A 23,013-nucleotide genomic window follows, 5' to 3' on the forward strand; every position below is an offset into this window, starting at 1 on the left:
TGCTTGGTCTACCTCCAGTGTCCAGGGTCCAGGAACCAAGAGAAGGCTGTGCATTTGGATCTCGAGTCTTCAGGGTCCTCTCTTGGCCCTGCCTTGTAGGTGTGACAATTACCGAAGCCTCAGTGGGGGTTGGAACTTCCAGATCAAAGCTGGAATGGCTACCCACTACAAAAATATTTATGTAAAAATATCCCTCCAGCCTCTGACACTAGATATGAACCAGTGATCAGTGCAGTATGGGAACTCCCAGATCTCAGCTACTTAAGGCATCTCTGGAAGAAATTAGATTTCATAATGGAGGTCTTATTTCCATATCTATCCCATGTAATTCCCCCTTTGTCAGCCTTTCTTTTTCCATGTTGAAGAAGTTAATACAAATATTATTTTGCACTGACATTTGCTTTGAGTATAACATTGTTTTCCTTACATCTATTAGTCATTTGCAGACACTTATAAGAGCTGTTGAAATTTTCCAGTGGGTGTTCTTTTAATAAATGGAGTCTGGCCCCTTAAGGATTTCTTGACCCTTTATTTTCATTCCGGTCAACAACACAGTGACCTCAAATAATCAGTTTTTTTGTGTTGTTCTTGTTTTGTTTTAATTGAAGCTAGGCTATATCCTATCTCAACATGTCTATTAAACTCGCAGACCCCGACATCATTAGTGTTGCAGTGTTCTACACTGAGATCCATGCAGCTTATATACAGTTTATAAGAGCAGCAGTAAGACTCCATTTAGTAATTTAACTTCACTCATCCTATGGAATCAATTGTCCATTTAACAACAGTCTGGGAAACTCATTGTGAATAAGGGATAAATTAACGAGTTAGAAACAGATTGTTTGAACCCTTTTATCTATATTCTAGCATTTTAATAAAAATGATACTACAGAAAGAAAAATTCACACAAAAATGCTTTCTTTGTACAGAAGCTGTTGGAAACCACTGACATGAAGGGACTGGGTGTAGCCAACGGCTGGTACCACTTAGTTCCTTCCACAAACTGAAATATCAGTTAGACTTCCAGGAATTTCATCAGCAATCAGGGTTTTCAGTTGCTCTTAAAGAATTGGATCCAGGGTTACAGACTGGTACCCTACAAATGAGGCATACATGTGCATCAATGTGCTAAGGACCTGACTGTACTTCTTGATGTCACTTACTTTGCCATTATAAACATTAGAACTTAAAAACTCTTTGTTATACATCATATCAAAGACTTTAGTGTTTTAAGGTGTTTAGTACTGACTTATATTGAAATGGTTTAAATTATTGATAGGTCTTGAAAATGGGATTGAATTTAGGGTTCAGGATGTGACTCAGTGTTAGAGCCTTTTGTCCATGAACATGAAATGTGGCCTGAAGTCCTGTCACTAAAACATGCTTCTACTTCCTTTATATTATAAAAATTCTGCTCCTACAAGAGAATATGTAAGCTTTAACAGGTTAGTAGTGGTTACAGTTGAGTAGGTTATACATAGCGTCAGATATCACATCCCTCTCATAATTCTTGCTTTTTCGAGGTGCTCTGACTTAACAGCTTCATTGTTCTAAATACAATCCATATGGATCTAAAGTCTCCTTGAAAAACCATTGCATTTTTAGCTCTGGTTTATAATTTGCATAAAAATTTAGTATAGAGACCAAGAAAATGTACAGAAGTATAGAAATTTACAAAACAAACTCTTAGAATTTGTAGTAACTTCCAGATAAACGTGATTTTTAGAATATAGTTACAATTGAGGTCAGTTTTACTCTGAAAATATTTTTTGACCTGTTTGTAAAATGTCCCCAAATGACACATGTATCTTAAAATTTAAGCCTCCTGATTAACAATTGATGTTATGAGCAATGCGTCAGTAATAGGCATTAAGTTAGTTTGAAATAAAAATATCATTCCCAGAGCTTAAATTTGTAGTTTCCTATTACCAATCACTCAGGAAAACTTTAGAGAATTAACTCTGCCTCCTGGTCTCTAGGTGTCTTCAGTGTCTACACCGGAAGAGGGAATAAGGGCATAAAATCAACCTAGTGACTCTTAACATAGATTATATATGTAGTTAATTTTCTACCACTGTAAGACAACATGACCAAGGCAACTTATCAAAGAAAGCATTTGATTGAGGGCTTGCTTACAGTTTCAGAAGGAAAATCCATGACCAACATGCCTGGGATCATGGCAGCAGGCAGGTAGGCATGCACTGGAGCAGCAGCTGAGAGCTTATATCTGATCCAGAACCATGCATGTCATTCATTTTTTGAAAGAAATAATAAATATTTAATAAAATATGTGTGAAATAATATGTGTTCATTCCTATCAACATTTACTAGGTTAAGTTTGTTGGCTCATGTTTCTCTCCTAGTCTAAGCTGAGGTTATACATTATTTACATTTGTTATTGATAGTCCAGTGACTTTGGAGTAGCTGATCATATATAGAGAAATTCCTGTTAAATATTATGTAGTTTCTTATTTTTTTTTCTGGGCCCATATCCTGTAAAATGTAAGGACACAAAAAAGCCATTTTGAAAACAACTGCACCAAAACACAAAACCCATGAGTCTGAATCAATCAAAGTAACCCTCAGTTTTCTTGTCTATAGAAAATCACTGAAGAACAAGAAATGGAGAAGTGCAATGTTGAATGTGCATCCTTATGGTCATGGCCTTCTGTGAAAACAGATTAGGTGACAGTAGACCAGCAGAGTGCACTACAGTACAAACACCTCAAAAAATACATCAGAGAAAACATAAAGAAGATGGTTTATGAACAACTTGAAAATGCTGAACTTATTATTCATCCTAAGGAAGAGCCTGCACCTGATGACTCTAGAAGAGAAATATCCACAAAGGTAATTCCCACCATGTGGAAAAGTATAGTATTTTACTGTAAAATAAGATAGTATCTTCTGGACAGCTTGTCTTTTCAATACTGTGGATTGTTCCAGACAAAAGAAACCTAGCTTGAAAATGTTCTCGAATCATTCTAATGTTCTTCATCACATACGTTCACTTTCCAGTCATCCTCTAAGATTTAAGTGAAAATTCATTAGACTGTAAGAGTAACAACCTAGGAAGTTAACATACTTAATACAAATAGAAGAATTTAACACTAATGTAGAATTTTTATGATGATGTGGAAAGTAAATGACAATGGTGTTGAGTATGATAACTACGCAGGAGCTAGAGTGGGCATGAAAGGAACCACATCTTTGATAAGCAAATGATTACAATATGAACTCCAATAGCAATAATTGCAAATAGATATTAGACATGCCAGAGTCTGGCAAACCAAAAGTTTCCCTCCTTCAAAGAAATAAATCATGTGTCTGAAAGAAAAAAGACATCACTTTTCTACTCTTAAACACACCGAAAACCAGACTAACACAAGACTTTCCCAGAAGCCACCTGCTAGTTGCAGTATAAAAAGTATAAAGTCACAGACTGAGATAGATAATATCAGTTCTCCACCACATGCTAACAGATTGCCAAACAGACATCTCTGCAAAGAGGCACCGTCATACAAGGTTATAACGACACAGGTGTGTACATGGGTGACACCCAGCTTTGAAAAAAGAGAAAGCTCACATGCCAAGTTCATGGTTTTCTCTTTATCATTTTCATTCTGAACCAATACAAAAAAACTCACATACATATATGGGCCAGAAACACAGCTCAGAGGGCCAGAGCACTTGCCTTGCAAGTCTAATGACCTGAGTTCCATCCCAGGAAGCACTACAAGTAGCAAGTGTCTGACATATATAATCCAGCAACCCTAAATCCACAGAGGAGGCTGAGAGCATAGAGCGGCTCTGAAACTCACAAGCCAGCCAGACTGGAACACAGAGGAACAGAAGCAGTGAGAGACCCTGCTTCACCCAGGGAAGGAGAGAGCCAGCTCCTGAAAGTTGTTCTCTGGTCTTCACACACAGCAGCAGCATAACACACACAAGCACACGAATACACACACACATGTGTGCCCAGCCCCCAGTGAAACATCTCCTCCAACAAGGCCACACCTCCTAATCTTTCCAAAATAGTCCCACCCACTGGGGACCAAGCATCCAAATGTTTGAGTGTATGGGGACTGTTCTCATTCAAGCCACCACAGTGGTGCTGGAATAGGCCATTGCTCACACATACAACAGTCATGGTTAAGGAGTAAGAGGTCAGAAGGCATCTCCAGAACCCACACTTGCAGCTCAGCAGCTCCCCACTGCTATGGGTACTGACACACTTTGTTCACGCATGTTCAGGTCACTTTCACTGTTTTGCTATCTCAGGATCCCAATGAACAATTGTGAAAGGCCATGGGGAAAGGACTATGTAGTACAGAAGGCAGAGGTTCCTTTCATTACCGAAGCTCCTCATTGTCACATTCTATTAATCTGGCTGGAATGTAAAATCCAGGTCATAACATTTGGAGAGGACACATTCTGTCCTTTTATTTTTATATCTCCCCATTATACAGAGAATGATGATGTTAGGTAGAAAAGAGCAGAGGAAGAAAGGCATAAATCTGAGCAGGTTCCCTTTTGAGGTCTCTGAAAACCCTGGGCCTTTTACTCAAGCAGAAAGGAAGCAGAGGTTACAGGATATCAGTGACTGTAGTGATAAAATTAGACTAAACAACAAACATTTGGGGACTAAAATCAAGACTGTGATATTAATGTTTAATGAAAAGTAACATCTCAATATTTTTTAAAGGTTAAAGAAAAGAAGCCAGGGTATCTGCTTGTGCCCCGTTTGAACTCTTTTGAGCACAGAATTGCTGCACTGCGGGCTACCGCACACGTTGAACCAGCTCCTGCTGCCTGCCCTGGTGATGCGGGTGACGCGGGTGACATGGACAAGGCGTTCACGGCTGAACGGGCCCGTCCAGTTGCTTTGGCTCTCAGCACTGAGCACCAAAGATGGCAACCGCACACTGACCCTGAGCTTGCTCCTGGTCACCGCGCTGGCGACACCAGGGACCCTCCTCACAATGCTGACCTGGCTCTTGACAAGCTCAGTATTGATCCAGAGTCTGCTCCTCTTTGTGGTCCCAGTGACACTAAGGATCCTGCTAAGGACGCTGACCTAGCTTTTCACACTGCACATCCAACTGGCCACTTCAGACCAAGCATGAACACCAACAACAGGCCTGTCCTTCCTGTTGTTTATGTCTGATGACATGGGGGATACACCAGATTCTACAAGGGTAGTCTGGAGATCTTACCAAGAAGCTTCCAGTAAAAAGAATGAGGGCCAGGGTAAATTAGTCCACAAACAGTGGTTTAAAATACATGATTTTTTGTCCCAGAAAACTAACTCTTTTTGGTGCTAATACTTATGACTAATAAATTCCCTACTTTATATGCTGCTACATAGGCTTTATCTGGTACCAAAAGAAAATTATTTTCCCTCAATTGTATTGAAAATACACAATATAAAATTAACAAAGTCAGTCCACCAAAACTGACCAAATAATGTTAGTTAGTTCATGGTTGTCTCCTATTCTGGAATGAGAATTATTTTCTCTCCCAGTGATAACCTTGTGTTTTTGGAGTGGCTAAGCATATACAGAGATATCTAACTGTTAAATATTAATCAGTGTCTGCTTTTCTGTGGCCATACACTGACTTGTGAGGATAGCATCATCTCAGAAACAAACACTCCAAAACAAGCAGCATAAAACAAAAAAGGAGCTTCCAATTCACACACCTACTTACACACAATGATGCTGATGATACTGCATGAGATGATGCCAATATCGACACTGATGCTGCTGCCCATAATCCTCTCGATGATGCCACCGATGTTCCTGGTGATACTGCTAGTAATTCTTGCTTTTGCTTTTCTTTCTAGTTGGCGCTGCAGTTGATTGATAGTCCTCTGAAGCAGTCAAATTGATATCTATATTAACAAGAATTTTAAAACATATAGAAATTCAAAAGAAAAATAATTCTCTCAAAGAGGACATTCTATTTATTGAACTTTGTACACAAATTGTTAATAGTTTTCAATTAAAATACACTATGCAAAAATTTTTGTTTCTTGGCGTTAGATGAACTGACTATCAATTCTATTGTATAGGTAAGGGGAAGGTTTTTATTGTAGACGAGAGAGAGAGAGAGAGAGAGAGAGAGAGAGAGAGAGAGAGAGAGAAGCAGCAGCAGAGGCATCCGGAAGGGTTCAGAGCAGAAAGAGAAAGAAGCAGACTGAACATAGCCAGCAGACAGGAACTGGCTGTGAGAGAAGCAGAGCAGGACAGAGAGAGGAAGAGAGGTGGGGAGAGGGAGAGGGGAAGAGTGAGAGAGGAGAGAGAGGGGGAGAGGGAGAGAGGGAGAGAGGTGGGGGAGACATAGAGAGGGAGAGGGGAAGAGGGAGAGAAGAGAGAGGTGGGGGAGACATAGAGAGGGAGAGGGGAAGAGGGAGAGAAGAAAGAGGTGGGGGAGGGAGAGGGGAGGGGAGAGAGAGGGAGAAAGAGAGCGAGCTCAGGGTTATCAGAAACCCTTGAACTGGAAGGAATTTAGGGGAGGGGGAGGGAGAATGGCTTTTTACACACTGAGCCGTGTAACAGGTACCTGGGATACTAAAGGAGCCTGGAGGCCAGCATGGGCTGTGGGTGCTGACAGGCACCCCAGGGAGCTGTTTGTCCTTACAGCAGGTCTTTAGGGAAAGTGACTCCTTTTGGTAGAGGGGGAAACAGCTTCACAACTTCCTGAGGAACGCTGGCTTTTTATAGAACCTACAGAAATGCTACAGTCCAGGTTGAACTCAATTCTGGATCTCTGGGCTGCCTTTTAGAGTTTTGGGAATTAGAGTTTCCTTTGGATATAACAGGCACCAAAGACTTTTACTGGATTTTGCAAGTCAAAAACCAGTTTTGTTGAGGAGTACATACTCAAATTGCTCATATAGTATATAAACTCCAGCCAAACAGCCATGTTGTCCTTACTACATCGATAGAGTTAAAGTGTGGTCACTGCAACTTTTCTTTTAATTTGACGACACCCCTTCTCCCATGACCTACTATTTGGCCATAGCATCTTAGTGATGGTGGGCCTTATGAGCCTATGCATGATGGAATGGTGATGGTCCAGTTTTATAGAGGTCTTGTGTAGATTATCACATGAATGTGGTCATTGGGTAGTGTACATCATTTCCCAGCATTTATCCACAACCTCTGCCTCCCTTTTAAAAGTAGTCCCTGAGCCTTGGAGGATGTGATACAGCTGATCTGAGCACTTGACATGTATGCATTCTCTGCACTTTGGCCAGTTGTGAGTCTGCATTCACCACAGCCCACTGCATAAATATGTGTCTCTGATGAGGGATGACAGATGCTCCTACATACAGTTACAAATGTTAAGTATTTAGAAGGCAGATAGGCACCATGTCATTGTAACCAAACAACAACAGAAGTAAGTTCTCCCCTAGTGCCGACTGAGTGGATTCAACACATCGGTGATTAACTCGGAGTCACCAGCACTGCATCAGTGTCACTTTAAGGAAAGAAATAAAAGCATCCCATGGGATCATTTAACCAAGAACAAGTCCAGACTCGAACTCTCTGCTCAGGGCTCCCTGTGTCCTCAGTCTTCTGGTTGTTGTATGAATCTGATTCTGGACCTGTCTAGAGAAGTCCGTCTCACAAGTCTGTCCCCGCCCCTGTGTGTGTCTGTCCCTTTTACTGCTCACTCTCTTACTGAACCACAAAGAGAGCATCACAGTGGGTACTTCACAGAATCACCCAGAGTCTCACTAGGGAGTAACCAATAACAGCAACTGACCCCGACTGACCAAGACAACAAACAGTTTACAAATATCATTGCTTAACCACTAATATTCAAATGCTCCTGAGTTCAACATTTTTGGTGAGCATCCAGTTTATTAGACTGTGTTTCTATCTCTGTGTTTGAGACTTTCTGCATATTATATGCATACATTGTTCTGGATCAGGAGCATTAGGACTACATAATTTAAGATTAAAGCTACACATTAGTGAAGCCATTGGAACCCCAGGGACCGGTCAACTGCCTCTTCCCCTGCCCCCTTGCCAAAAACAAACAAACAAACAAACAAAAAAACCTAGCTCCCTGTGACACCAGTGAAAACCAGAGTCATAAGCCCACCCTGCAAAACTGGGAACAGGTAAGGCCCATCTCCAGACTGGGCAGACCAGGTCTCTAGCCCCTAGGCCACAGGGGCACATCCTGTGGCCCTTCCCAAAGCCATTGGAGCCCCAGGGACTGAACAGCAGCCTCCTCTCCACCAAGAAAGCCATCACCTGTGACACCAGCAACCACCGGAGTCATAAGCCCACCCTGCACCAATTGGGAATAGCTGATCCCTGAGACAGAGCCCACTAGTGACCATTGCACTAAGAGCTGCTCCCTGAGACACAAAATCCTTCAGCACCAATTGGACCAAGCGCTCAGAATAGACAAAGAGCTCCCATTAGACCAAGAGTATCAACCGGACAAGAGAGGCTGCCTCAGACACTTGCATGGAATGGAGGTAGAGATGGGTAGTCGCCAGTGCAAAAATACAGTCAACAACATAAAGACCTATATGGCACCATCAGAATCTGGTGGTTCTACATCAGCAAGACCTGAACATTACAATGCAGAAGAAGCAGAAGAAATCAACCTTAAAAAATGACTTTAAGAAGATAATAGCAGGGTGGTGGTGACACATGCCTTTAATCCCAGCACTCGGGAGTCAGAGTCAGGCTGATGTCTGTGAGTTTGAGGACAGCCTGGGCTACAGAGTGAGTTCCAGGAAAAGGCACAAAGCTACACAGAGAAACCCTGTCTCAAAAAACAAAAACAAAAACAAAAAAAATGATAGAGGCCTTTAAAGAGGAAGTGAAAAATTCACTTAAAAAATTGGATAAAAAGACAAACAAAAAATAGGAAGAAATCAATAAATCCCTTAAAAGAAAGCAAAAAAAAAAAAAAAAAAAAAGAGCAATTAAACAGGGGAAGGAAACAATCCAAGATTTGAAAACTGAAATAGAGGCAATAAAGAAGACATAAACTGAGGAAATGCTGGAAATGGAAAATCTGAGGAACTACAGATGCAAGTATAACCAACAGAATGCAAGAGATGGAAGAGCAAATCTCTAGTATTGAAAATACGATAGAGGAAATAGATTTGTCAGTCAAAGAAAACACTAAAGCCAAAAAAGTCCTAACAGAAAACATCTAGGAAATTTGGGACACCATGAAAAGACCAAACCTAAGAATAATAGGGATAGAAGAAGGAGAAGAATACCAACTCAAAGGCACAGAAAATATATTGTTAAATATACAAAATCATAGAAGAAAACTTTCCCAACCTAAAGAAGCAAATGCCTATGAAGCTTACAGAACACCAAATAGACTGAATTTAAAAAAAAAAAACCAACTCCCTTTGTCATGTCAAATAATAATCAAACCACTAAACATACAGAATAAAGAAAAAATATTAAGAGCTGCAAAGGAAAAAGGCCAAGTAACACATAAAGGCAGACCCATAAGAATAACACCTGACTTCTCAATGGAGACTCTAAAAGCCAGAAGGTCCTAGACAGACATTATACAGACACTAAGAGACCATGGATACCAACCCAGACTATTATATCCAGCAAAACTCTCAACTGCCATAGACAAAGTAAACAAAATATTCCATTATAAAACCAGATTTAAACAATACCTATCCACAAATCCAGCCCTACAGAAAGCACTAGAAGGGAAAATCCAACCTAAGGAAGTTAGATACACCCATGAAAACACAGGTAATAGATAATCCCACACCAACAAATACCAAAGAAGAGAAACACACAAAACTACCACCAAAAAAATAACAGGAATTAACAATCACTGGTCATCAATATCCATCAATATCAATGGTCTCAATTTGCCTATAAAAAGACACAGGCTAACAGAATGGATACGAAAACAGGATCCATCCATCTGCTGCATACAAGAAACACACCTCAACTTCGAAAACAGACACTACCTCAGAGTAAAAGGCTGGGAAAAGGCTTTCCAATCAAATGGACTTACAAAGTAAGCTATCCTAATATCTAATAATATAGACTTCAAACTAAAATCAACTGAAAGAGACCAGGAAGGACATTACATATTCATCACAGGGAAAATCACCAAGATGAAGTCTTAATTCTGAACATTTATGCCCCAAATACAAGGGCACCCACATTTGTAAAAGAAATATTACTAAATCTTAAATTGCACATTAAACCCCATACACTAGTAGTGGGAGATTTCAACACCTCACTCTCACCACTGGATAGATCTGTCAGACTGAAACTTAACAGAGAAATAAGGGACCTAACAGAAGTTATAACTCAAATGGATTTAATAGATATCTGTAGAACATTCTGCCTTAACACAAAAGAATATACCTTCTTCTCAGCACCCCATGGAACCTTCTCTAAAACTGACCACATGCTCGGTCACAAAGCAAATCTCAATTGATACAAAAAAATTGAAATAACCTCCTGTATTTTATCCTACCACCATACCTTAAAGTTAGATTTCAACAACAACAAAAATTACAGAAAGCCTACAACCTCATGGAAACTGAATAATGCCCAAATGAATCACAAATGGGTCAAGGAAGAAATAAAGAAAGAAATTAAAGATTTCCTAGAATTCAATGAAAATGAAAGTACAACACACAGAAACTTATGGGACACTAAGAAAGCAGTGCTAAGAAGAAAATTCATAGCACTAAATGCCCACATAAAGAAGTTGAAGAAATCTCACACTAGTGACTTAACAGCATACCTGAAAGCTCTAGAACAAAAAGAAGCAAACTCACCGAGGAGAAACAGATGCCAGGAAATAATCAAATTGAGGGCTGAAATCAATGAAATAGAAACAAAGAGAACAACACAAAGAATCAATAAAAGAGTTGGTTCTTTGAGAAAATCAACAAGATAGACAAGCTCTTATACAAATTAACCAATAGGCAGAGAGAATACATCCAAATGAACAAAATCAGAAATGAAAAGGGAGACATAACAACAGACAATGAGGAAATCCAGAGAATCATCAGGTCATACTTCAAAAACCTGTACTCCACAAAATTGGAAATCTGAAAGAAATGGACGATTTTCAGGATAGGTACCACATACCAAAATTAAATCAAGTCCAGATAAACTATTTAAATAGACCAATAATCCCTAAGGAAACAGTCATTAAAAATTTCCCAACCAAAAAAGCCCAGGACCAGATGGTTTCAGTGCAGAATTCTACCAGATTTTCAAAGAAGAGCTAATTCCAATACTCTGCAAATTGTTCCACACAATAGAACAGAAGGAACATTACCAAACTCTTTTTATGAAGCTACAGTTACCCTGACACCCAAACCACACAAAGATACAACAAAGAAAGAGAATTACAGACCAATTTCCCTCATGAATATTGATGCAAAAATACTCAATAAAATACTGGCAGACTCCAAGAACACATTAAAAAAATTATCCACCATGACCAAGTAGGCTTCATCCCAGGGATGCAAGGGTGGTTCAACATAAAAAACCTGTCAATGTAATACATCATATAAACAAACTGAAAGAAAAAAAAACATATGAACATCTCATTAGATGTTAACAAAGCCTTTGACAAAATCCAACACCTCTTCATGATAAAGGCTTCTAGAGAGATCAAGAATACAAGCAACATACCTAAACATAATTAAGGCAATTTACAGCAAGCTAATAACCAACTTCAAATTAAATGTTTGAGCAAAACTCAAACTAATTCCACTAAAATCAGGAACAAGATAAGGCTGTCCACTCTCCCCATATTTATTCAATATAGTACGTCAAGTTCTAGCTAGAGCAATAAGACAACAAAAGGAGATCAAAGGGATACAAATTGGAAAGGAAGAAGTCAAACTTTCCCTATTTGCAGATGATATAATAGTGTACATAAGTGACCCCAAAAATTCTACCAGGGACCTCCTACAGCTGATAAACTCCTTCAGTAATGTGGCAGAATATAAGATTAACTAAAAAAAAAAAAAATCAGTAGCCCTCCTATATACAAATGCTGAAAGGGCTGAGAAAGAAATCAGAGAAACATCACCCTTTATAATAGCCACAAATAATATAAAATACCTTGGGGTAACTCTAACTAAGCAAGTAAAAGACCTGTATGATAAGAACTTTAAGTCTCTGAAGAAAGAAATTGAAGAAGATATCAGAAAATGGAAAGATCTCCCATGCTCATGGATAGGTAGAATTAACATAGTAAAAATGGCAATCTTACCAAAAGCAATCTACAGATTCATTGCAATATCAATCAAAATCCCAACACAATTCTTCACAGACTTGGAAAGAACAATAGTTAACTTTATATGGAAAAACAAAAAACCCAGGATAGCTAAAAGAATCCTGTATAATAAAGCAACTTCTGGAGGCATCACCATCCCTGACCTCAAGCTCTACTATAGAGCTATAATAATAAAAAAAAAAACAGCTTGGTACTGGCCTAAAAACTGACATGTGGAGCAATGGAATCAAATTGAAGATCTTGACATTAATCAGCACATGTATGGACACCTGATTTTTGACAAAGAAGCCAAAACTGTACCATGGAAAAAGAAAGCATCTTCAACCAATGGTGCTGGCATAACTGGATGTCAACATGTAGAAGATTACAAATAGATTCATATCTATTGCCATGCACAAAACTCAAGTCCAAGTGGATCAAAGACCTCAATATAAAACCAGTTACACTGAACCTGATAGAAGAGAAAGTAGGAAGCAGTCTTGAATGCATTGGCACAGGAGATCACTTCCTAAATATAATACCAGTAGCACAGACACTGAGAACAACAATTAATAAATGGGACCTCTTAAAACTGAGAAGCTTTTGTAGGGCAAAGGACATGGTCAATAAGACAAAACCACAGCCTACAAAGTGGGAAAATGTTGCTAGAGTTTTCCTGCCTTGCCCACAGTCAGGACAAATCTTTGTCACCCGCCAGTCCCACAGCCGCTCAGACCCAACCAAGTAAACACAGAGACTTATATCGCATACAAACTGTATGGCTGTGGCAGGCTTCTTGCTAACTGTTCTTATAGCTTAAATTAATCCATTTCCATAAATCTATACCTTGCCACGTGGCTGGTGGCTTACCGGCGTCTTCACATGCTGCTGGTCATGGCGGCAGCTGGCAGTGTCTCTCTGCCTCAGCCTTCCGCTTCCCAGAATTCTCCTCTCTCCTTGTCCCACCTACTTCCTGCCTGGCCACTGGCCAAACAGTGTTTTATTTATTGGCCAATCAGAGCAATTTGACATACAGACCATCCCACAGCAGGAAAAGATCTTCTCCAACCCCACATCTGACAGAGGGCTGATCTCCAAAATATGTAAAGAACTCAAGAAACTAGACATTGCTGGGCAGTGGTGGCGCACGCCTTTAATCCCAGCACCGGGAGGCAGAGGCAGGCGGATCTCTGTGAGTTCGAGGCCAGCCTGGTCTACAAAGTGAGTTCCAGGAAAGGCACAAAGCTACAGAGCCTCTGCTGCTGGGGAGGCTTGACACTGGATTTTTTCGTCACCATTGATTCTTCAGGTTTTGATCCAGGCTCTTTCCCTCTGTACATCCAGGGCAGCTCAACCCTGGCAACACGGTTTTACCTGTTTCTTTGGTGTTTTGTTGTTTTTCTAACATGGCATGCATTTCCTTCCCACAATACCTTCTCAAGCACTGCGTTCAGTCTGTAGTGTGACAATGTTGACTGTTTTAGCAAATGGCCTGTCCCAGTAGCTGAAATTTTGTGTACTTACCAATGTCCACAAAACAGATTTCTAGAAGCACATTTCTGGAGCAAGCCTGCATTTTTACCTCAGTTCATCTGTATGCGGATGTCTATCCTTTTGATAGCAGACATATCACAATCCCTGGAACATCACAGAGCAAATTGTATCTTAAACTCCTGTCCCAATGTCTGGCTAGATCTGTGTGTTCTTATAGAGCATTCAAGGCAACCCACTGACGTTCCCTCCCAGTCTTCACTGGCTGATGAAAACTTAATTCGGTGATTCTTTAGGATATTGTCATAACTATGATGCTGCACAGACCATACCTGAACCTTAACCTCTGTGTTTGGATTGTACACTGTGAAGCAGTACTTAGGTGTGTCACTGTGCATGGAACACTACCATCCCTGGGAAAGTGCTACTAATAAACAAACTGACCCAATTTACAAGAATGAAAAGAAAAAATCCGTTTTACATCCAACCAAGAAATATATTGGTAGGTAACATCAGTTCACTTTTGTAATTGTTGATTTTTTACTCTTTGGGGGCCATCACCCAGCTCCCAAATAAATACAGAGTCATATTCTTATTCTTACTTATGAATGCCTGGCCTTAGCTTGACTTGTTCCTAGCCAGATTTTCTTAAATTGTCCCATCTACCTTTTGCCTCTGGGCTTTTATCTTTTATCTACATACATTTCTTTACTTCTTATTCTGTGGCTGGCTCTGTGGCTGAGTGGCTGTGTGGCTGACCTGACCCCTGACATCCTCCCCTCCTTCTCCTCCTATTTATTCACTTTGCCTGGCAGCCCCACTTATTTCTCTCTCCTGCCTGGCCATTGACTGTTTAGTTCTTTATTAGACCATCAGGTGTTTTAGACAGGCAAAGTAACACAGCTTCACAGAGTTAAACAAATGCAGTGTAAAAGAATGCAACACAACTTTGCATCATTAAACAAATGTTCCATAGCATAAATGAATGTAACACATCTTAAAATAATATTCCACAACACACCTTGAATGTGAATTAGCTCTACTTCACAACCAAATTGTTAATAAAAGCTTACCTAAACAGCTACAATTCTTTCCTAAATCAAATATGCTTGGAAGAACAGATAAAAGAAAAAAAATCATGCTTTCTAAACTGCTGTATATGAAAAGGTAACTTGACTTTTTAAGAAAACATTTCTCTAAATACTTAAGAGTAAGTTGCATTATGATTAACTAAAGAGTCTGAATTGATTGCACTAAAGTTAAGCAATTATATTTTTGCTCTCAGGTATATTTTAGTTTGCTCAAGAAAATACACATTTGTAGCCAGAATTGTTTCTCCAGTCCCACCAGGCCCCCACAGTCCCATGGCCCGGTTATAAAATAATCACTCAGAAGCTTATATTAATTATAACTGCTTGGACATTAGCTCAGGCTTATTACTGACTAGCTCTTACACTTAAATTAACCCATAATTCTTGTCTATGTTTAGCCATGTGACTTGTACCTTTTCTCAGCTCGGCCTTGACATCTTGCTTCCTCTGCGTCTGGCTGGTGACTCCTGACTCTGCCCTTCCTCTTCCCAGAATTCTCCTCCTCCGCTTGCCCCACCTATACTTCCTGCCTGGCTACTGGCCAATCAGCGTTTTGTTTATCAACAAATCAGAGCAACACATATTCACAGCATACAGAACAACACCCCACAGCACTTCCCCTTTTCTGTTTAATCAAAAAGGAAGGTTTTAACTTTAACATAATAAAATTATATATAACAAGGCCGGGCAGTGGTGGCGCACGCCTTTAATCCCAGCACTCGGGAGGCAGAGGCAGGCGGATCTCTGTGAGTTCGAGGCCAGCCTGGGCTGCCAAGTGAGTCCCAGGAAAGGCGCAAAGCTACACAGAGAAACCCTGTCTCAAAAAACCAAAAAAAAATTACATATAACAAAACAGTTATCAAGCAAGAATTACAGTTACAATATCTAGTCTATTTGTATTTGGCAAAATTAAAGAAAACATCCTATCATCTATCCTATATTTGTAAGTCTAAAGTTTCATATCTAATTTATCTTTTATCATAACCAAGGAAAATTATAACTACTTTATATCATCATAATATTCTGAATCTCAACATACTAATTTAAAAATTACATGAAATCTCATAAGAAAATTATTGCTTACATTAGAAAAAAACTTACTACTTTATATCCTCTCTCTAAACAGATTTATTTTATGTAAATAAAAGCAATGATTCTAAATTGGTATTCTAGCACTTAGCTGTTTTAAGAGGTAAGAAGAAAAAATCAGTTCTGCTTGTCCCCAGAACGAGTGTAATCCAGATTCTGGTGGGAGGACAGCGCACAGACTCAGGACACAGGCTCGTGGAGATGCGTTGGCCAGATCTGTCACAAACAGAGCTGTAGCTATCACTGTGTCCAGAGCTGCCAACACGGGCATCCAGGGCCAGAGTTTCCGTGTGGAAAGAAACCAAGAGCCAATAGCACCTCTCCCCTCTCTCTTTCCATACCTGTTTAACCCCTTGGTGAACTGAGTCCCTTGTACATAAAAGAGCATCGGAAAACTCTTCTCTTTGCATTTAATGTTAAGTGTAGAAAGAAAGGAAATCCAAAGAGAACCACACTAGCAAGCCCCTTACGTGAAAGCAGCTTGAGGTTGTCTTTACACTGTTTGAGATCATCTGTGATTGATTGCTTTTCCTACTCAGTCCTTTCATGCTTCAACTTCAGTTCTGAGACTATAGTCTTGTCTTTCTGTACTAAAAGTAAAGAAAAAAAGGAGTGACCATATACCCAAGGAGTCTGGGGTGATTAGGTGGAAGCCACACCTCTCTTTCTCCCTAGGCTCCGCCCCCTAAGAAAGCCCGCCAAAGTCAGTCCTCCCTGGCGCTTCTCAAGATCACACCTATAGGCTACTTAAGACCTGGTTGCCATGTGTGTTAATATCCTGACGACCCATCCCTTGGTGCCACCCTGCATCCTGATGTAAAAGCCTCATTTTTAGGAAATCCCTCCTTCCTCTCTTCTTCTTCTGCCTCTTCTCCCATGAGGTGTGAACCCTTGACCGCCCCTCCTTCTTTCCCTCTTTGTTATCTTTCTCTTCCTCTCTATTATAAAAAACCTTTTCCACGTGGATGCAGCATCTGGGTCATGAATGACTGTCTGCCGCCACCCTGACACTATGGTGTGGGTCACCCGCCAACCCGACATTGCATCTGCCCAGCATGCCAACATGGTTCCCTGCACACGTGGGATACCCTGGCGTGGCCATCTGGGGATCCCACGCATGCAAATTCATAACAATGTGCTCTTGTGCTCCATCCCCTGCCTTCCTGAGAGGCACCAGGAGGACTTTGCTCTGCTCACATCAAGCCTAGATTTATTAATTTGGCTTGATTGGCTTATTGCATTGGTGGCATTACTCACTATGGAGATTTAAACTTTTCAGTAGGCTTGGCTTAAAATGGGTTTGAAGTTCCAGTTCTAGTCAGGTAGTCTCTGGCACTTAACAATAACAATCTTTTTGTTTGTTTGTTTATTTGTTTTTTTTTTGAGAAAACAAAACCAGGTAGAAACAAATCCTATAACCTAATTAAGTGGCAGTGTTCGGTCTAAGTACATCTCCTGGAAATTACAAGGATGTTATGTTAGCCGAGTGGCGTGGACCACATGGTGACTTCTGCTGCCTGACAAGTTCCAGCATCTCAACATCGCAGACCACACTTCTCCAGCACCTTTTTACTTTCATTTTTAATGATTCTCGATATTAATGCCTTTGCCTTTGGAAATTTGGTGTGGGCTTTGGTAAAGGATACAAATGTGTACAATAGTAGCCTCTCTAAACAAAAATAAGTCTTTGGAAAAAAATCCCCACCACCTCAGAACCAGGAATTCCAATGTACCCTCCTAATTACATCAAAAGGAAAGTTAGAGATTTCCTAGACACACCTGATCCCAAGGATGAAATGCCTACAATTCAGATCTAAAGCCTGAGGCCATTAAGGGCAAGAGTTTAGTTAATAAACACAGAGAAATTAGAATGGTACAGTCTAATGGGAAAAGTATAAGACATCCAGACCTTCCCTTTTGGGAGTGTTATGAGGAAAACAGGTCCATATAGTAAGGTTAAGAAATTGTATAGAGTCTCCTCCCCAGAAGAAGTCCTTTTCCCAAAGTCAGGCATTTGGATGAGGGTCTCCATTCCCTTGGGGGCTTGAGGAAACTTCTTGCTTGATAGTATTGAGTATTGAAAATTGTTTCTTGGGCTGGAGAGATAGCTCAGAGGGTAAAGAGCATTGGCTATTCTTCCAAAGGTCCTGCATTCAATTCCCAGCAACCACATGATGGCTTATAACCATCTGTAATGTAATCTGGTGCCCTCTTCTGGCCTGCAGGGATGCAGGCAGAACACTGTATGCATAATAAATAAATAAATATTTGCTGGGCGGTGGTGGCTCATGCCTTAAAAAAAAAAAAAGAAAATTATTTCTCATTCTTTTTCTTTGGAGTTATTCATATAAAAATTACCATAGATAAAGCTTTAACCAGAAGAACAAAGGTCACCTTCTGCGGCCTTAGCTTTACACCTTGCTTGGATATCACTTCTGTTCCCTCTTGCATTTAATTTTAAAGTAACAAGTTAGCTTGGTGTTAGGAGGGAAACATCACAAACTATTACTAACAGCTATGGCTCTTCATAGAACTAATTCTATCTGGGTTTGATCAGCTTGCATCAGTTTAACTTGCTAAAGTCCTAAGGACACACAATCAGAATTTTGAGTACATTAAGCATGACTTCATGAGAGAAAGGAGAGCAAAGGGAAATGTTGAAGAAAGTACATATGAATTATTAAAAAGTAATCATGTATTTGCATTGGATTACACAGAGATAAAAACCTTATTAAGACTGTTTTACTTAAAGACCACTGTCAGATGCATTGACAGACGGACAAACGGAACAATTCGCCTCACCGAGGCACGTTTTGTCACAATGAAAAAACGATGAAGAAGAAAATAGGAAAGAAACATATCGACAAGCTGGGGCTTCTTTGTTAAATTTGATGCATTTAATGCATTTCAAAGACTAGCAACAGCTTAGATGCTGTGACAGCCACTGCTGAAAGGCTGAGAAACGCGCTGGTGGCAGCGCTGGTTAGTGGCGGAAAAGTCACCAGCCGTGGCCGTGGCTGCCTAGTTACGGAGAGCTTTATTGGGGGAAGAGGAGACCAGGCCTGGGAGAAGGATGGTGGGGGAGGGGGAGGGGGAGAGCAGAGCGAGTGTGGGGTCTGCATCTGGCTTTTAAGGCACAGACTGTGTGACCATGTGCGCTGGCCGGGCACATAGTCATCAGCGCCCCCTGAGGATGCAAGACCCGGAGCTGTGCATGTGCGGAGCTGTGCATGTGCGGGGTGAGGGCAGGATCCTAACAACTGCCATTGTGGAAACAGTGAACACATTTGACACTGATTATTCAGTGACAGAAAGCAAGCAAAAAATAATGCGACAAAATGGGAAATGTATTCATAATAACATACAAGTCAATCATCTTCCAACCATAGATTCCCTCCAAATATTGAAAGAATTATGGCATGTCAACTGGAAGGGCTCAGAGTGCTTGCAGTATTAAATATTAGAATACTTTGGTACATAATTTGTGTTTCAACCAAATGCAGATTTTCTTAAAATATGCAGTCTTAACCAAATAAAGCAGGACATTGCTGTGCTCCTCAGCCCCACTGAGGAGCAGACACAGATGGACCAGGGAGTGGACTGCAAAGGATGCCTTTCTTAGTGACTGTTCTACTGATACGAAGGGACACCTGTGTGTGTGTGGGCGGGGGGGCGGGGGGGGGGGGCCGGGGACTCAAAACAGCTTGACCACGCAGCTGCCATGACAGGCTTACTGGCAGGCAACATCCAGATCCAGGAAAAGCCATAAACTGACAGCACCCTGGCACCATCCAGGAATGGTCCAGCATCTAAGGGGAAGTACCTGACATTCCAAACATTCCAACTGTTAGGTAAGATTCGATAAGACCACCAGATGTCCCTGAGCCTAGCACACACCTATTTATCTTTTATCAAGATACCCCTAGACAAATGTCAGCTATTCAGAGTCCTGAACCCTGAAAATCCCCTCACCCCAACCTCTACTATGATTAAAAAAACAAAACAAAACAAAAACCCTACCCTGCCTGGGCTCGGGGCTCTCTGCTCTCACCATTGCATTCAACAGCTTGGAATAAAGGTTCTTTGCTTTTGCATATCGATTCAGTGTCTCTGTGGTGGTCTTGATGGGTCCCTGAGACCTGGGCATGACAACACCATGATGAAAGTGTTTAAATGGGAACTCCCTTACTGTTTTACACACCCCTGTGTGTTGGTTTTAATAAGTGTCGCTGTTACCATTCGAGAAAGGTCACGAGGCACAACAAAATCCAGTATCAGAGCTGTATTAGGAGGAAGGCGGGGGACAGAAGAGAGCATGGCCAGGCCTGTTGGAAAAACACATGAGGAGAAGGGAGAGGGGGTGAGGAGGAGAGAGCAGGAGAGAGGGGAGGAGTCTGTGACCGGCTTTTTAAGGATTCCCCTGCACATGCGCATGTGGCTTAAGGAGCTATGCCACACATGGGCAGATTGCGTGATTGTAATTCGCAATCACGCAGCGCACGGATTATGTAGGACGTAAGGCCACTTGCTTGGCTACTGAACTGCACATGTGCGGTCATGTAGCTGGAGGAGTGGCCAGAATTCTAACACCATGACCATCGTGATAGGGAGACCCAGGGCAGACATGGTGCTGGAGAAATAGTTGAGAGCTACATCCTGATCCCTAGGCTGAGAGAGAACTGTTCCAGGCGGGGACATTTGAAACTAGAACGCCCACAACCAGTGACACAGTTCCTCCGACGATGCCATACCATCTAATCCACCTGCAACGGTGCCGTGTGCCTCCCGGACCCCCACCTACCTGTCCATACAACCTCTGTCTTTGGTTCAGTAATTCAGTCCAACTGATACAGCACATACAGCTAGAAGGACAAGAGCCAAGTGCAGGGCTGAACAGGAGTCTCATAGGATAAGAGCATTTGTTGTTCCCTCCGAGTACCCACACGGCACCTAACAACCATCTATAACCCTAGTTACAGACAATCTGGTGCCCTCTTCTGGCCTCCGTGGAAACTGCGTGCATGTGTGACCTACAACAGGCAAAACACCCATACAACTAAAATAAAGATAAATACATCTAAAAACCCCACCAAATGCATGGTCGAGGCCAACAGTGTAAAAAAAGCTATTTCCCAACATGTTTGGAAGGTCATTATCTCTGTTGTGAGGTTATCCCTGAAACTGTACTCAGCACCAACAGAGGAAGACTGCTCTGAGTTTCTGGGATTTTTATGCACTTTAATGAATGCTTTTATTTCCCAGGAGTCTAAAGAGTAACACAGGTGTGTTTCTCCTGTGGGGGCCCCCATAAAAACTTGACCACACAGCTGCCATGACAGGTTTAGAGGCCCAGACACAGCTTCTGGCAGGCAACACCTGGACCCAGGAGAAGCCATGAGCTGACTCCACCCAGTGGGGCCTGCATCTAAGAGGAAACACCTGACATTCCAAACATCCTCTATACCCCAAGACAAATGTCAGCCAACCAGGGTCCTGAACCCTGGAACACCCCCCCCCCATCCCAACCTCTGCTATGATAAAAACTCCACCCTGCCTGGACTCTGGGCTGATCGCTGCTCTCACTGATGACAGGCAGAGAAACCAAGCCTTGGAGCTTGAAAATAAAGGCTCTTTGCTTTTACGTATGGAATTCGGTCTCTGTTGTTGTCTATTGGGGGTCCTCATGATCTGGGCATAACATTTGGGAGCTCATCTAGGATCCCCCAAGCCCACCAGGACCACTGCCCATAGAGCCTGAAGCTGGCCAGTAAGTGTCTGTCTGTCCTGTTTGTCTGTGTTCAGTTTCGTTTTTGTGGCATGCCTAAGTTGGTCAGGAATGGTCCTAGTGGATACAACCCAGGACTGAGATCACAAGGGACTGAAAGAAATTTTAGACTCCGTTAGTGAGGGCAGAGAACACCATGTCTGTAGTGGACCCCACATCTGTTTGTCTGTCCTGGGGCAGAGACCCACCCAAATCTGTTTGACTGAGGATTTGTAGTGGGGTGGGGAACCCCACATCTGTGTGTGGTCAGCTGACACTGTTTCCCCAGGAAAATTGTTTGTCCTTTAGTTGGAATGTCCTGCCTATGTGAATGTGTGAGAAGTGTGGCCACAGTGTGCGTGTTTTATGCCTGGGTTTATGTGTGCCTTGTGACTCCTGGGACAGATGGCCAGTGGAAGGGAGGGGGTCCCTTTGGTTGAACTGGGGCAGACTAACAGTACTCCCTCCCCATTGCTTCCTTGCTGTCTGACTAGAGTGTGGACAGCCAGCAGGGGAATGCACTGCAAGGAGTCTGGAGGGCCCTAGTGGCCCAGCGGCTACTGCAAGGACCACTGTGGGGACCCAAGGCACCTCTGAGCGGCTGGGCACTAGGTGAGCTGTGAGCACCATGGGGCCCGGCCCGTAGCAGGTTCAGGGCCAGGTTTCACTTGCTCAGGGAACCATGGAGTGGAGACTTTGTATCATGACATGAGTGGTGGCCCGGGGTGGGGGTGGGAGGGTGTCCAGAGACTGCCATGGGGACTAGGCATGGCTGAGCACCAGGGCAAGCCATGGCACCTCAGCCCGAGGCAGGTTTGGGGCCAGGCCCCCAAGCACAGGGAGCCTCGGGGTGGAGCAGCACAGAGCAGCTTGGTGCCTGACACTGCCCCTCTAGGGTCACAGCCTGGCAAGGGTCCAGCCATGACGTGGAGCCCCTTCCATGGCCTCTCTTGTGCACCTGAGGATCTGGGGTTGGCAGACATCTTCTGTCCCCATGGTGCACTTAGGCTCCCATGATGATGGGTGGGGCACCCAAGACCTTCCCTGGGACTAAACCTGACCGAGGTTTAGCTCCAAGAATGGAATGGAATGTCACTGCCTATGACTGATAAACTATGGAGGCTATGATATAATGCTATAGACAGAGCTGCCTTGATCACTCCAATACAACAGTTTCTTGTCTGTGGTACAGTGCTCATGCAAATTTAGAGTTATTCTTGTTATGGTATATGCATGTATTTCTGTTCTTATTTAAAATATTGTAGCTTTACAATATACTCTAGACTACTGAGGGAAATCACAAGAAAGACT

The 23,013-nt window shown here is 42.0% G+C and overlaps 2 long non-coding RNA genes across 2 annotated transcripts; one reads left to right on the forward strand and one right to left on the reverse strand.

The window, feature by feature from the left end:
* The first annotated feature begins 2,601 nt into the window (after positions 1-2,601).
* LOC107399802 (uncharacterized) lies at positions 2,602-6,024 on the forward strand. The gene is made up of 3 exons (XR_001576525.3): positions 2,602-2,850; positions 4,706-5,250; positions 5,846-6,024. It is a non-coding gene; the product is annotated as an uncharacterized LOC107399802 (long non-coding RNA).
* LOC121823419 (uncharacterized) lies at positions 5,670-20,820 on the reverse strand. Its single transcript, XR_006064859.2, has 3 exons — positions 20,740-20,820; positions 13,792-13,905; positions 5,670-5,893 (listed from the first exon to the last, which is right to left on the reverse strand). It is a non-coding gene; the product is annotated as an uncharacterized LOC121823419 (long non-coding RNA).
* Between the last annotated feature and the right edge of the window lie 2,193 nt (positions 20,821-23,013).

The sequence above is a fragment of the Peromyscus maniculatus genome, chromosome 17 (genome assembly GCF_049852395.1).
Source record: "Peromyscus maniculatus bairdii isolate BWxNUB_F1_BW_parent chromosome 17, HU_Pman_BW_mat_3.1, whole genome shotgun sequence".
Classification (NCBI taxonomy): Eukaryota; Metazoa; Chordata; class Mammalia; order Rodentia; family Cricetidae; genus Peromyscus; species Peromyscus maniculatus.